This window comes from Pleurodeles waltl, chromosome 1_1 (assembly GCF_031143425.1).
Source record: "Pleurodeles waltl isolate 20211129_DDA chromosome 1_1, aPleWal1.hap1.20221129, whole genome shotgun sequence".
Classification (NCBI taxonomy): Eukaryota; Metazoa; Chordata; class Amphibia; order Caudata; family Salamandridae; genus Pleurodeles; species Pleurodeles waltl.
In genome coordinates, this window is record NC_090436.1 from 814,354,120 (window position 1) to 814,371,291 (window position 17,172).

Below are 17,172 nucleotides of genomic sequence, written 5' to 3' on the forward strand. Positions count from 1 at the left end.
CGAGGTCAGAAACTGCCAGAACCTGGCTGGCGGGAACGGGTGTTGTGGGGCCCCTGGGGCCCCTGCAGTGCCCATGCCATTGTCATGGGCACTGCAGGGGCCCCCTAACAGGGCCCCACATAGATTTTCAGTGTCTGCGTGGCAGACACTGAAAATCGCGACGGGTGCAACTGCACCCGTCGCACCCCTTCCACTCCGCCGGCTCCATTCGGAGCAGGCATCCTCGTGGAAGGGGGTTTCCCGCTGGGAGGGCGGGCGGCCTTCTGGCGGTCGCCCGCCAGCCCAGCGGGAAACTCAGAATGACCGCAGCGGTCTTTTGACCCCCTAAGTATGTTAAAAACAAATCTGAATTTCACTTCCAAATCAACAGTCAAGCAATAGTTATGGTTAAGAATTATAACCAAAAATCCTTTATAATTCACCAGTTATTGTCTTGACTGCAATTCATAACTCGCACAACAGCCATGCAAACCATAATGCCCAGATCAAATGCAATGACCATGACCTCACTCACAATGTGAAAATTTCAGAACAGATCACAGTTAGCAAAATATTCTCACAGTTGCCCTTCCATTGCCATTATCATAATAAATAACATGACTATAGATGTAGTGACTGAAATCTTTGAATATGTGTTTGTCATTTAATGATGTTAGAAAGTCATCGAGGGCAACCTAAGGAAAGAGCCATCTTTGCAAGATCTTACAGGATCTCTAGAGACACACAAAATACGGGGAGAGGCAGAAGACTATGGACGACTACCTCATGGCAGCCGGTCCACACCCAGGAGGGTCAGAAACAGATAATTGAGGGTCAGGATTGGCACAGATATCACATTGTCTACAGGTTCCTATACAAGAGTCAGAGCTAGAAAGATGTATCCGCCAACTTCCTGAGTGTTGTATAGCTGTCACTCTCGCTTAGCTTAGCATTGATTTGCATCCCTCAGCTTTAGATAATAATAATAATGATAATAATAATAATGATAATAATAATAATAATAATAATAATAATAATAATAATAATAATAATAATAATAATAATAATACATCTGTTTTAAAGAAATCATTTATAGAAACCCTAAACAGTGTTTAAAATGATATGTTATTACAAAAACACACTTTTTAAAATAGTTGAAATATTCATCCTGGTAAATACTTGATACCTTTTTCATTTCTTTTCATTATCACAAATCAAAATGTAATTTACCCGGACACGGCAATATATAATAAAAATACATACCATTACAGCCATCCCGAATTATAAAACAATTGCTTTGCTTCTTTCATTATATAACAACAAAAAATTGCTATTGCTTCGTTGCCTTTCGCGTTCCATGTCACCTTCATTGCCATCTGTGCTGTTTCTGGTATGCCCGTTTGCTCCAGTACTCATTGATTTCCACACAGATCCTTTCACCTCGTCAGTGGTTATTTGGAATACAATCCACTGGTTCCTTCGGTGTACCACGATGTTTTCTTGTTCCTAATTTCTTTTTATTTTAATGGTTTTGATTAAGCTAACAAAAAGAAAAAAGCAAGCACTATGACACACATGGCAAAAAGTGCATACATAATAGACAAATATTTATACAGATTCATACGTAATATATATGCATCATCAGGTTGACTATCATAACAAATCATCTTCTGAGACCTATAATGCAATATCATTATTGATCCCAGATTTGCATAGGCACCCATATTGTTTGAAACTGTTGGTGGCCCTTTGCATAATTGGCACAGTAAATATATTTCTCAAGTTCACATATATGTAATACCATAATCCATCCTTGTTTTGCAATAGGTGGTTATTTGTCTTTCCACTGTTTGGCAACACAAATATGAGCTACATCAACAACTATAAATAAAAGCGTGGGATATAATCCACATTCTGCTAATACAGTCCCATCACAATAGTCTTGGTTGTAAGAAGTTATTTTACAGATATTGATCTTATGACATACTTTATGCTAGAACAGCTTTAGCTTTTCGCAATTAGAAAGTATATGTACATCTCTGGCTTCTTTAGTTTCCCACCAAAGACCTTTCTACCTATAGTTCTATTTAAATGAATACTTGGAGTTTAATACAACGTGTTACGTATCTTATAGTGTTGGAATCCTCTTACTTGAGGCATTTCTGCTATTTTTCCTCCTAAGACGTCAGTACGGAGAGATTGGTGGTTTAGCATCTGAATCTATCACCTCTTATTCATTCATGAGATTTGAGTATTTCTGATTAGTTTGTGCTAGCAGGTGGTTTTGATTATTAACTGTGCATGGCCTTTAGCCATGCACTGAAAGGATTGGCCACGGGGCCTGGCCCAAGGTGAGTACCTATGATCAGCTGTAGTATGCTAAATTCTTTTGTGGCCCTGGCATGGCCCTGCACCCAACCACCTTTTGTGCCTTGCCCCTTTGCAGCCAGCCAGAGGATTAGCCTCAGAGCACGCTCCTCACCTCTCTGCTCCTAGTGAACACCTCAGTTGTACCTGACACTATCTCCACAGGATGGTCATATGCAGTGGAGGGATGCCCGTCCATTCCTCTGCACCTTGCCAACACCTTGGCTGAACATGGCCAACTGCGAGAAGTCTCGTTCGAGCAACAATAGCAGCTTCACTTCTAATAGCCACGAAATGCAAGTTGCAGAAGTCACGAATCTTTAGACAGTGTTGGAATGAAATGATGGAAACAATTTAATAGAGTGTCTTGCAAAAATCATCATCTTGCTTTTTGGAGGCTTTGAGAAAGGTTTTCACCAGAACTGGAGAATGATTTATGATCTATGAACGATGGTCAGCAATTTTATTTGTGCATGTTTGTGCATTATTTATGTCAATCACCGCGTCTCGCTCTTTTTCTGTGGTGTTTACAATTAAAAATAAGCACCTGTATGTTATGACTAGATGACGTAAGTAAAAGTTCTGATAATATTTTGAAACACATCTATCAACCATATTTTAGTGGCAAATGAAAGCAACCGGAAGGAAGTAAAGACCGACTGGAAAAAATATATTTAGACTGAATTCAACATTGATAAAAAGTTTTATGATCTTCTTAATCTAAATATGCTTATTTTAGGTGAAGTATAAAGTAAACAAACATACAGCTGCCAAACGGTCTAATGTCATGTGGGACACTTTTAGCAAATCTTAGCATAGAGGTTTAATGATCAAGAGGGTGGATACTTTGGTCATCATTTTCAAACACTAGGTGAGAAAAGACTTCTCTATTTGCTTGTCAGTTCAAAGAAAGTTCTTAAAATCAATCTTGGTACAAGATTTATTTCTGTTCTGTGCAGACTTTTAATTCTCTTCTCTGCAACATGCCTGACATTTGAATTTGTTTAACTCCTTAAAATGATGTCTGACAAGTGCCTCTAGTTAAAATACAACCACAAAAATAAATAAACATGCTGTTCGTGAGAGGGTTCTTTAAAGCTGCTGTTTACATGTGACACAGCTGAAAGGCAAAGCTTCCTAGAACGATTTTCAAAATATAGTTAGATAAGGCTTTGCAGCATCTCCTGTTAAGGCTATGTTAGGTAGCCTCCTGTATCACACTGACCCGGATTAGTGGTTGATTAGGATGTTATGGCAACAGAAGAAAGGACTGCGTGTAGTCATAAATATTAAATTCTTCCTCCAAATTTTCGAAATGAGCTAGTATATTAGTACTTTTGTGTGATAATGTACAATTTACGAAAATAATATCTAGCTTTGTACCTTTGCATACATATTGCTTTTTCTACATTGGCTGATGATGAAAAGTTTCATAGAGATTAGTTAAGGTCCTTTTTTAAGAAAGCCAATCATTATCTCTGTACCCCGAAGTTGCGCTCTTAGGTTCCAACTCAGCCTCTGCATTTGTGCCATAACCAAGATGCCTGAAATTGTGCACACAGAAAAAAGGCAAAACCACAACAGTTATGATCATCCCAAGGGGACTGTCATTTATAATCCCCACCCTCCCGGACAAATTCTAATGCCTGCTGGACATTTTCACCACGTCTCCAGAGTGAATAAGCAACTAAATTGCTTTTTGTGTGTCACCTACCTGCTGCCACGTCCGGTACAAAGAAATGCTAGCTCCTGAAGGTTTTGTCCCAAAAGTATCCTGACCCGCCTTGGTGAGTCAAGCTGGCTTACATCTACCGCGACTGCCCTGATTTGCAGGTTCATCGCACTAAAAAGCTCTGGAGCCCCAGACTTCCAGGATTTCACCAGGGGCTCCTGGAAAGTTGATCCAATGACCTCGCATTGAAATCGGCTTGCTGTGGCGGGTCGACCCCTGTCATAAGGAAAAAGCTCCAAAAAAGTGACAAAGTCCGAATGTAAAAAGTTGACCGGGACTTCCCGTGCAGTGTATCGGAGGAGGGCTACAGGGACGTTGGATCAAGATTCATCTTTGGCCCAGACGAAGAATTCTGTCCTGAAAAATTGTCTAAGTCCAAAGGTGGAATTCTTCACCGAGGTCTCCTGCGATACGTTTACAAAGAGGCCTCTAGGGAGGTTGGCTCAGATTGGTGATTTCGTCCCACGGAAGAAAATCTTCAAGAAAAAGACAAATTCTGAAGGTAAACTTTTGACCGAGGCCTCCCGCTTGCTGTGGCTGAGCAGGGCTCCATCGAGGGTAAGCCTCAAACTTTGACTTTGTCCCGGTCTAGTGCAGCCAGATGACCGGATTGGCACTTTTAGATTCTATGCACTAAAAAACATGAATTCTTTAAAAATTATTATCTCTGGTTCCCCTTATCCGATTTTAATTTTTTTGGTGTCATTTTAAAGATAAAAATATAATCTATCTGTTCAAATTGGTGTTGGATTTGTACTGTGTTGTGTGTTTTACTTATTTACTTTTTGGGGATTTTTAAATGCTTTACACACTTGTCTCCATAGTTAAGCCTTGCCGCTCGTTGCCAAGCTACCAAGGTTGAGCTGGGTTTAATTTATTGAGAGCTAAGTGGATCTAAGTGGGGGTTAGTGGCCTATTGCTAAGTGTAGGTACTTACATGCCCTTACCAATAATCTACTTTCCAACATTACCTTGTTTCGTTTCAGAATATAAAGTGCCACTTGTTGTGTACGGCAGAATGGTTTGAATGGCCTAGGGGCAACACAAACCATATACTAAAATAGTGGAATGTGAATTTCGAATTCCCCCCTAGGCAAGTGTAGTGTGTAGAGCGGTGCTGGGAGTGTAGGAAAACACCAAAGGTAAGTAAAGTACCCCACCCCAGAGCCCAGGAAAGCAGGAGTAAAGTACAGCAAGTTTCCTCAGGACACACTACAAGTTGCGATAAAGGATTTTGCAAGGCCCAAGCAAGACTGCAAGCAACAAATGATGGATTCCTGGACCCGAAGACCTGTGGAGAGAGGAGACCAAGTCCAGAAGTTGAAGAAAAGTCCAGGAAGGACAGGAGCCCCTGCCAACCTAGAAGAAGGTGCAAAAGTGGAATCTCTGGTCAGAAGAAAAGTACAGAAGAGCACCAAGGAAGGTGCTCCGGATTCCTGCTTGTTGCAGGAGATGTCCCACGTTGAGTTGTTGGATGCAGGCTGTTTGCGTTGCTGGATTCCACCAACAAGCCTTGGTTCAAGCAAGTATGTGGTTTGTGCCAAAAAGGAGCTGCCTGGACCCATGAGGGACCTGGGGGTCTCAACTCAGACTGAGGAGACAGAAGGGTCTCTCAGCAGTTCATAGAGCCCTCGGAAGACCAGGCAGCACCACCAGGACTCCCAGAAAATGGGGACAAAGAAGATGCAAAGTGCAGTTGTTGCAGCACTACACTGGGAGGTCCCATACTGCTGGAGACCAACTCAGGGAGCTGTGCGTTGCAGGATATAGTGCTTGGTACTTGGGCTACGATGTGTATAAGGATTCTTGGAAGAAGTGGACAGAAGCCAAGGAGCTACAGAAGACGTGGTGCACAGGGGTACTGTTGCAGCACAGGGAGGCTCTTACCTCCACCAAATTTGAACAGCTGGACCTTTGGACAGACTGGGTCACTTCGGTCCACCACCTGTGTTCCAGGGAGCATGCTCATCATCAGGAGAGGAGTCCCAGAGTACTAGTTGTCATCGCAGAATGGTGCCTGCAGATGCAGGGAAGTGACTCTGTCACTCCATGGGCGATTCCTTCAGTTCTTCTGGTGCAGGGTGAAGATAGTCAGTCCTCAGAGCATGCACACCTTGGAAACTGTTGCAAATGCTGGCTGGAGCCAAAGTTTCAGGTCGCAGGAGTCGTCCTGGAAACTTTGTTGCAGTTACAACGGTTCCTGGAGCAGTCTGCGGTTGATCCGACGGTCAGAAGCTGAAGCAGAGGATGCAGAGGAGTCCTGGAGGAATCTTGCAAACCGAATCTGAAGAAACACTCAGAGGAGAGACCTTAAATAGCCCTGAGAGGGGGATTGGCTACCTACCCAGGTATGCACCTATCAGGAGAGGTCTCTGATGTCACCTGCTGGCACTTGACACTCAGAGGTCTCCAGAGGGTCCCCACACCTTGGAATCCAAGATGGTTGAACGCCAGGGACACTCTGGAGGAGCTCTGGGCACCACCCCTGGGGTGGTGATGGACAGGGGAGTGGTCACTCCCCTTTCCTTTGTCCAGTTTCACACCAGAGCAGGGACTGGGGGTCCCTGAACTGGTGTAAACTGGATTATACAAGGAGGGCACATTTGTGCCCTTCAAAGCATTTCCAGAGGCTCTGGGAGGCTACCCCTCCTAAGCCTGTAACCCCTATTTCCAAAGGGAGAAAGTGTAACACCCTCCTCCCAAAGGAAATGCATTGTTCTGTCTTCCTGGGATTGAGCTGCTCAGTCGCCAGGAGGGCAGAAACCTGTCTCTGAGGTGGCAGCAGCTGGGGCTGCAGTGGAAACCTCAGAGAGGTGGTTTGGAAGTACTGGTGGTCCATGGTGGAGCCCCCACTCTTGGCCCCCCCAATACCAGATGTGGATTGGGGGGGCAATTCCAAGATCTTAGACACCTCTCATGGCCATATTTGGAGATACCATTGTGAAGCTACCTATATGTATTGACATATACAGAGTGCACACTTATAATGGTATCCCCGCACTCACGAAGTCTGGGAAATTGGCCCTGGAAAATGTGGGGGCACCTTTGCTACTACAAGGATGCCTTCACACACAGTAACCTTGCACCTAGCCTTCAGTAAATTAGGGTTAGACAGATAGGTGACTTATAAGTTACTTAGTGCAGTGTAAAATGGCTGTGAAATGGTGTGTGCACTATTTCACTCAGGCTGCAGTGGCAGTCCAGGAGAAAGGTTTGTATGAGCTCCTTATGGGTGACAAAAGAAATGCTGCAGCCCATAAGGATTTCCTGGAACCCCAATGCCCTGAGTACCTAGGTACCATATACTAGGGACTTATAAGGGGGATCCAGTTTGCCAATCAGAATTGGAATGTGGTGTCACTAAACTATAGTGACAAATTTGGTAAGTAAAAAGAGCATAAGCACTGGAGTTCTATTTAGCAGAACTTCAGTGACACAGTCAAGCATGCTGACAACACACATAGGCCACAAACTATGAGCACTAGGGTCCTGGCTAGCAGGATCCCAGTGAGACAGAAAAAACACACTGACAAATAGGGTTTTAACTATGGGCACTGGGGTCCTGGCTAGCAGAGCCCCTTTGAGACAGAAAAAAAACTCTGACAAACACACACAAACAGAACAAAATTAATGGGGGTAACTGTGCAAGAAAGAGGGTATTTTCTCACACTTATTACTAAAATATATATTTTGAAAGCACTTGTTTTGTCTTAAACACTACTTGATTTTACGACAGCCTAATTTATACAGTGTGCAATTCTATTTGATAATAATGCCTTACATATTCACAGTGCTTTTTGTCCCAAGGTGGGAACTCGTAGCGCTATAAATATACAAGTCAATATTCTCTACTGTGCTAATTAAGATTCAGTTCTCTTATACAGAACACATCTTCAATGTTCAATTAGCCAACTGAGTTTTCATAATGTAAAAGAGTACACTTCCTTTCAATTAGTTTAAATTACATTAATTTTTCACTTATGCTGTGCAAGTGTAATTGTATATGCAGTTACCAGAAGGTGAAAAACAACAAAATATTGCCCAAAATACTCTGCTCTTCCTAGTCACATCTTTGACCCTGACACCACCCTTACTGACCCATGAACTCAGAATTAAAGATCCCACAATTTTTTATGTACTTCAATGGCTCCATATCAATGAATACTGTCTGGAAACTTGCTGTAAGAAATTGACGAATTAGTTGAGGTGGGTAGATTCCACCTGAATCAATAATTACAATCTTTGTCACAATGAACTCAATTATCCTAAGCTCTGTCCCCTGGTAGTTATGGCATACAGCATACAAGCTTAATTTAGAAGCAATGTTGTAAAGTATTTTTGCTAAAAAGTAATGAAGTGACAATACAACACAAGAAAAGTCTCTAACCAATTCATAAACATAGAGAATATTTTAATAAATTAAATGATACCAAAATGACAAAAATATAATAAGTTGAACCAGAGATATGTATTTTTAAAGTTGGAATTAAAATTACTGGCAAAAAGATCAAAGTGTCGACTGAAGGTATCTTGTGTCACTAGAACGGGTCAAAGTCAAGGATGGCTGCAATGGATTGACAGTTAGAAACAGGGACCATGTTCACCCCGGCATAAAACTTGTAATCTTTTATGTAGAAGAAGTGGTTGTCGATGAGTCGGAGGCTGGGCAAACTGCAAGGTATACCCGAAGTGGGGCTCAATGAAGGCGGGCTGCTGAAGAGTGTGGTCTCAGTGTGGTTGTCGATGAAAAGTTTAGAGCAGGCAAATGTTGTACCCAGAAAGGCCTTGACATTGATCGGATGCTGCTCAACATCAGTCTTGGTGAAGCCCTGTACTTTTATACTTACAAACTTATCTAGAAGTTAGATCTCTTTCAGTGGGGCAAACCAAAAGGTTTAGGCTGAATGGTGATACAACTTTCATGGGTACAGCTTAGACAGCAACCTCGGTTGTCATTGATTCTTTAAGCACAAGGTTGGCAAAAAGTTTCTAAGGCCCACTTTTTGCAGTTTGGAGACAGGAGAAGTACATTCTCTAACACCAGCCAAGGGTCCAGGACCTGGGGGAAACAACATGGGGGTTAGGACTCACTCTAAGAGAGGCCAGGAGCAAGTCCAGGGAAGCTCCTGTTAGAACTGCACAGCTGGGTAGTTGCAGGGAAAGACACCATCTGGAACCTTGTTATGTCCCAGTAGCTCAAACAGGAGGTCAGTCAACTGATCCTTGGAGTCACATCTGCAGTCCTGGGTTCAAACAAAAACTTTCATTATTCCTTCGGGTTCTTTCAACAGTGGGGAAGTCTCACTCTGAATCTTCTCTGGGACAGGAGTATTTTGAGGAGAGCCTGCAGGTCAAACATGTATGCCCAGAACCAGCCTCCAGTTTGAAACCAAGTTTTGTCCACCCTAAAACCAATTCTGGTTAGTTCCTCCCATCTCATTGGGTTTGGAGCCAACCTGACTAAGGCAAAAAAGGGCGGCAAGCCTAGGTGTGAGCTTTATCTGCCTGCGACAAGGTAGGTCTTTTTTGAAGTTCATGAGGAGGCTTGACACAGTCTCCAGGCCATCCTGTCAAGGGAGGAGATCTTTTCCCCACATTCAGATCCCCTTTGTCCAGAAATAAACATCTAATCACAGGGAAGCCATCAGGGGTCAGGTGACAGCTGGACACAACAGGAAAGCCTACTGGTTTTCAACAGGAAAATGACGCATCTTAAAAATGTTAACCTATGAGAAAACCAGCCTTGCCATAGTGTAAAACAACTTTGGTGTTTTTTACTGGGAGGACATTTAAAATATTAAATATACATGTTCTTCCTTTTAATAGTTTGCATCCTGCTAGAGTTTAAGGCCTACTTTAGGGGTGAATTAGAAGTATTACATGAGCATTGGCATTGCAGATAGGCCTGGTATTAAAGGAGATGTTGTGCGCTAATGTGAAGCATTACAAGTAAATAGCATGGGGATAGATATGTATGTCACAAACTCCTTGTGACAAGTATTACAACAATCATTGAAAGTCCATCTCATCTGCATGTTTTTACCACTAAAGTTCCAATTCTTAACTCCTTCAGTGCAGAGGACACCTTGGAGCTGTCCTCTGCCATGGTGTGTGTGTGCTGAGGATAGCTCCAATTCGTCCTCACACTCACCCATGTTGGGAGCACTGGTGCTTCCCCCACAGGCCCTCCTCAATGTGCCCCCACAATGGATGACCCCTCCCCGTGTGATCTGATGACATCAGTGCTAACACCGGGGACACAATAGGAGTCATTTTCTTTCATCTCCTCCAAGAAGGAAGGTAAGTTTTCCTCCAGGGAGGGATCGGGGAGGGCAGAGAGACATCAGGGGAAAGGAAAGAGATTTTTCTTCCACCCAGTATCTCTCTGCAGTGCATTCTTTCTGCGGGATCACAGGTGGGGCAATGATCCAGCTGCAGAAATGCACCCATTAGCCACCAGGGATTTTCATTTGTTTTGGGAAACCACCCCATGGGTAAGGGTCGCTCTCCTTTATTGGGGCACATATTTTAGCCATTTCTGTCTCCCGGAGGCAGATCAGCCATAGTTTTAGGAAGATCTGCCCCCAAGTGGGGCAGAAAACCACTAGACACCAGGGATTAGTTGATGTACATGTCGGGAAGTGACCCCTTGGGCAAGGGATCGCTTCCCATTAATGAAGACACTTATTGTGGCTATTTTCTGCCCCCCCTGGGGGCACAGCAGTCATATTGTGAGGCTGATCTACCCCCAGGGTTGGGCAAAAAGCCACTAGACACCTGGTAATATGTAGATGTCGGGGACAGCCTCTTGGGCAAGGGTCACTTCCCATTAATAGGGGAAATATTTTGGCTGGTTTCTGCCCCCCCCGGGGGCAGATGTGGCATATTTCTAAGCCCATCTGCTCCCAAGTGTGGCAGAAAACCACTAGACACTAGGGAGTAAGTTATTTGTAAATTGGTGAGTGGCCCCATGGGCAAGGGTCACTCCCCTTTATTGGGACAATATTTTGGGCATGTTCTGCCCCCTTGCTGAAGCAGATCAGGCATACTTTTTAGGCCCATCTGTCCCCAAGGGAGACAGAAAACCCCTAGATGCCAGGAAATAAGTTTCAGTGTGTATGTGAACTGGAGTTTGGCTGATGGTCTGCATGTACTGGTGTTCGGCTGGCTATGTGTGTACTTGTATTTGGTTGGAGGTGTGGGTGGACTATCATATGGCTGTGGTGTGTTTGAACTTGGTATTTTGCTGGCAGTACTTGAGGACTGGCTTCTGGTTGGCAATGTGTGTGGTTGACATTTGGATGGGAGTATGCGTGAAGTGGTGTTTGGCTGGGGTAAGGGTCACTTCTTCAAGTCAATTTCTTGCCTTTGCTTTGTGCCCCCCCTTGGTGGTCAGATCGGATGTTTGTGATGCTGATCTGCCCCCAAGACCAGACTTCATAGTGTTTTATAATGTTACCTGTTTTATTTTTTGTCATCATTTGTGATCTTAATGTTCTATTTTTCTTTTTTATTCTAGTGAAAAACCTTTGATTTTCCTGGTAGCGGGTCCTGCATGCGATGTTGACACAGGTAGGTCTGGAGTTAGTGTAGTTGTATGTGTTTGGTAATAAAACCTTTTTTTTTGTACTGTTTATTTCAAAAGAGTATTATTGCCCTGCATTAATGTGTTTGTTTAAATGGTGTAGTAATTGCAACATGTTAAGCTTCTGTTTTATTGTGTGTCAAATTCTCTTTGACTTTGTGCAAGATGTATATGTGTTGTCTAGTGTGTAATTTTCTTTTTTTTCTCCTTTCTAGAGGGATGTCTTTGGTGCTTACTATGTCTGTGCAGAGTAGGCCCAGGAGATCCTCAGTCTAGCTGTCTCTGGCAAGTGAGTGGTATAGTTTTTTAGTATATAGGTCTTTGTGTGCTTTGTATTGATTGACTTTTCCTTCTAGATTACTATATGCCAGTAGTTTTACTTTCTGTTTAATAAAGCTGCACTTTATTATTTATTTTACACAGTGGTGGTTACTGTTGCCTTATTTGCTGTGTTACTTTTATTAGAAAGGATTATGGCTAGCCGCAGGATAAACACTCAGCAGGTTGTTGGTTTGCTTTTTGAATCTTCCTCTGAACATGGTTCTTAGACTGACTGCATCTTAGGCAGAGGAGAAAGTCCAAGATTCAGGCAATTAGTTTTCTGTCTGAGAGGATTCATCTGCTGATGAAGCCACTCTCAGTGGGGAAGAAGTGCCTTTTTTAGAGGAGGACACTGACATGCCGATAGTGCAGCAAGAGGAATCTAGATTGCAAACTGGGGCTGAAAGGCTTCCCATTGGAAGTGCTGAGCTGTGCTCTGCCCCAAACATGGTGCAGGTTGGGTTGCCTACCTTTAGTGCTGTCACAGGGTATAGAGTCCATACTGAGAACATTTTGCCTATACATTTCTTTCAGTTGTTTATGGACAATGTATTTTGGATGAGATTGTTGACCAGACTAAATTGTATGCTGAACTGTATTTGAGGGACAACAGTGTCAGACTTAAGCTCCACTCTAGAGCTAGCTGGTGGACTTCCACAAATCTGGATGAGTTGAAAAAGTTCTTGGGGTTACCTTTTTTGATGGGCTTGATAAGGAAGCCGTTGTTGTCTTCATGTTGGTTTACTTTTCTCTTAGTGGCAACTGCTATATTTTCTGCAACCATGTGTCGTGATCGGTATTTGCTTCTGCTTTGGATGTGCATTTTGCTGATAATACTTCAACATTGCCATGGGATCACCCTGATTGTGACTGTCTCTTCAAGATTCAGCCTATCCTCGATCATTTTGTAGATTGTTTTTTAGAGATCTATGTTCCAGGGAAAAAATAGCTGTGGATGAGTCTTTGGTCCTGTTCAAGGGTCGTTCGTTTTTTAGGCAGCACCTTCCTAGCAGGAGGACACATTATGGAATTGAGATGTATATGCTGTCTGAGAGTAGTATTGGACATGTCTATAATTTCAGGGTATACACTGGTAGGTATTGTTCTACTGACCCCTGTGGTTGTCTGTCCACTTTTTGAGTCAGTGAGAAAATTATGTGGGAACCTGGTAGAGGACATTTTAACAAAGGCCACCATTTATACATAGATAACTTCTACATTTGTGTGTAATTGTTCATGGAGTTGTTCAAAGTGGACACCGTTGCTTGTGGCACAATCTACCCTAACTGTAAAGCTTCAGAGGGGACAGTGTTGTGCCTTGCGTAGTGATGAACGTCTTAGCAATTGTCAGAAAGGAGAGATGCCCACATGCTGATAAACGTTTGTGAAGAAAGTACTTTACCCCTGACTGTTTGTGGTCAGGTTTGCTGAAGTGCGCAAACCTGTATGCATTTTAGACTACAATAAGCACATGGGCGATATAGATACAGTAGATAGGAGGTTGGAGCCTTACACTGCTATTGATAAGTCATACATTTGGTATAAGAAGTTAGCTTTTTATTTGTTTCATTTAGCAATCTTCAGTGCTTTTGTTGCATTCAAGGATTGTTCTCCAGATTCAAAGGTGACTTTTGTTCAGTTTCATCAGTCTGTGATAGACAGCCTTGTTGCAGATGTTTCTAGAGTTGGAGTGGTGGAGGATGTGGCTTGATTGAAAGATCACCACTTTCCTGATTACATTCCTCCCACGCCCAAAAGAAACAACTTTCCCTGTAGGAGATGTAGAAGCCGTGTCCAAAGAGGCATGTGGAGAGAGCGTCATATGTACTACACCAAGTGTCCTTCTAAACCTGGGCTATGTGTGCTGCCATGTTTTAAATTGTACCACACGCAACTGATAGATAGATAGATAAAAAAAACTTTATTCAACTTTCCAGCAAGTCATAAAAGCAACACATAAAAAACAGAACTTACGTATAAAAAACATATTTGAGATGTAACTATAAATACAAGGGTTAAAATGCAGTAACATATTGATTAATCAAGTCATAAATATTTAGATAGCCAAATTATCATGTTACCAATCCACCCAGAGACTTTCTTATTGTTATTATGGAACATAAAAAATTTGCTAAAATTCCACATATTTCAATAGAAGGTAACATCTGTAAGTTAATAAACGCAATGCGACAGTGTCGCATATTGGTGGATCTTAAAAAAGGCATTAACAAACGCTTTCTCTGTTTTCCATAAAATGTACAGAAAAGGACCACATGTATCGTACTTTGTACTGCCTTTGTATTGCAAGGACATGCCCCTAAAGTTGCACTCCAATCATTCATAGTCGGAAAAGTTACTAAACAATGGAACGTGTCTAGCCTTAGTCTCATGAGGACTAAGCGGTGTCGAGGTTTTATTACATTCACCAGGTAAGGTTTCATGCCCTCCGTGGACAGAATCAATTGGTTAGACATGACACTATATTTTTTTGACTCTACTGTCCACCTGTGGTCTTCTAGGTGCTTCAAGGACTGGAACTTCAATGCCTTCCTAGTCAGTCTCTCCAGTGATTCTGGGTTTGCATAGTATTCTTTATGGCCCATGTTTCGAAAAAAAGTCATAATATACCTCAACCATGGGACTCTTAAGGAATAAGCTGATACCATGCAATCCCGTAAGACTGCCTTGTTTAGGCCAGTATGTTCTGAAGACCAAATTTTCTGCCATAATAATAATGGCTGTATCTTTATTAGGGCGCCTAGGAAGGGGACCCCTAGTTCAGCGTGGCTAATGAATGTTGAGGTGTCATTTGGTACCATTAACAAATGTCTCAAAAAATCATTTTCCACCGTTTGAACCCCCAAACGCCTGCTTCATACATAGCGGACGAGATGCATTTTGCTCTATAAACTTTTACCATGTTTAGTGGGGTAACCACCTCTAACCTTTTTGAGAAAATCTTCAGGTCCGCAGTTGTCTTCATGATCTGTAATTTCTTAGTTTTTACACACTGTGCCCAGGAGCCCTGTTTATCAAACATTATGCCCAGATAGGAGAATGTTGGAGTTATATTGATCTTTCCGCCTTGTATGGTAATATCATGAATCTTGTTTGATTTCCTGCCACAGTTCATTATAAATGTTTTCGGGTGGTTAACAGTGAGGCCCAAGTCTGTCATAAACGTTATACAAAGTATAAAAAGTTTTTGGAGGGCTAATGGGGTCCGGGCCATAAGTACGGCATCGGCTGCATAAAGTAACGCCGGGATCGGGCGATGACCTATTTGAGGGAGATCTTTACATTTACTTATTACTTCTCGTTCTAAGTTATTTATATATATTGAGAACAGGAATGGGGCTAATATGCAGCCTTGGCATACTCCTCTATGTATACCAAAAGGCCTAGTGCATTCTCCTTTTATCCCGTATCTCACCCTCGCTCTACACCCTGAATACAGTTCTCATATGAACTGTATTATTGTCGGTTCTACCCCTATACTACTTAAAATGTCCCATAAGTTCTTGTGTACTACGCAGTCAAATGCTGAAGATAGATCAATAAAGGCCAATTGCAAGTTGCCCTCCCTAACTTCTGTATATTTCCCAATTATTATGTTTAGGTTCAATCCTTGTTCCACTGTGCCTATTCCTGTATGGAAACCATACTGTAATTCAGTTAAGATGTTATTTTCCTCAGCCCAGGATTGCAATCTATTCAAAATAACTCTCCCAGCTATTTTAGCTGATGTGTCAAGTAGGGAGATAGGTCTATAGCAAGCTGGGTTGAGGCGGTCGCCTTTTTTTATATATAGGAACAATGATAGAATCTAACCACAATGGTGGTGGTTCTTGCATACAACAAGCCCTCAGTACCTGCGTCAGTAACAGGCCCCATACTTGTATATTTGCCTTATATAAATCTACCGTAACACCATCAGGGCCCGGTGCTTTCCCCGCTTTACTTGAGTTTATGGCTTCTACCACTTCCTCCAAACTAAACTGAGGTGTCATAATCGTGTGTGAATTTTCCTGGATGGTAAGACTCGTTAAAGTGTCTATTGATTATGAGTCACTGGCCAGGCTATATATCTTGGAGAAATATTCAATCCAATCCTTTTCTGTTATTGCAATTTCCATTCTGGGCACATGTCTAGCCCCTTGCATGGGGGTGTTTATTGTTTTCCAAAAGAGGATGTTATCTTTTGTAGAGCTAGCTTTGTGTAAGATTTCCCAGGTGTTTTCTTTCAAGGTGGATTTCCTTTTTTTGATGGCCACGTTATATTCCTGTCTCCGTATTCATATCTCGTTCAAACATCTTGTTGAGGCACTTACGGCCTTTTAAAATCTCTTATGTGCGTTTATGCAATCATAGTCAAACCAGCCCGTTTTCCTCCTCTGTCCTATCTTTCCCGTTTTGTTAGTCAGAGTTTCTTTCATGCCTTGTGCTATCACAGAAAAAGCGCTTAGGCATTTTTCTGGATCTATAACATCGCTAAGGCAATCTGCGAAAGCTTGGTTGTGATCACAGATTAACTGTTTCAAAGATCCTTTGGCTCTATTTGGGACCATCGCAATGAGTATCCATTACGCAAGGCTAATTCAATATCATTTACCAACACAACTTTATCCTCCTGTGCCAGTATAGAAGAAGTTAATGAGACCTTTAAATTCTGGGGGAAATGGTCACTTATCGCAATATCATGGAGTGTATGTTTGGTGAGGCAATGTGCGAAGTGAGTAGACATTAGGACATAATCGATCACTGTATCCGCACCCCTTCCGTTAAAAGTCGGTTTGAACTGTGGGCCATCAGAATAAATTTAATTTACGAAGGCCAAGTTGAATTGATGCGCCAGTATGTTCATCGCATCACCTCGCATGCTATTTGTAAAATTAGGCTTCAAAACAATGTCTTCCTCATCCTAGCCACACACCTTCTTAGAGGTTTATTTGCAGAGATGGACATTAAAGTCACTGCCCCATAAAATGAGGCTTTCCCGTCTAGATTTTGTGCAAATTCTCTCTAGCTTCTCTCCCAACTGTGTTAAGATAATAGGAACCTCTCCGGGTAGTGCATTGTTATAAAAATTAATGACCAATAACTGGGTGTTCTGATCCAAATCACTCCCAATCACTTGGTAATTTGATTTGCATTTGATAGGGGAAGCTTATTTGAAATACATGTGCAT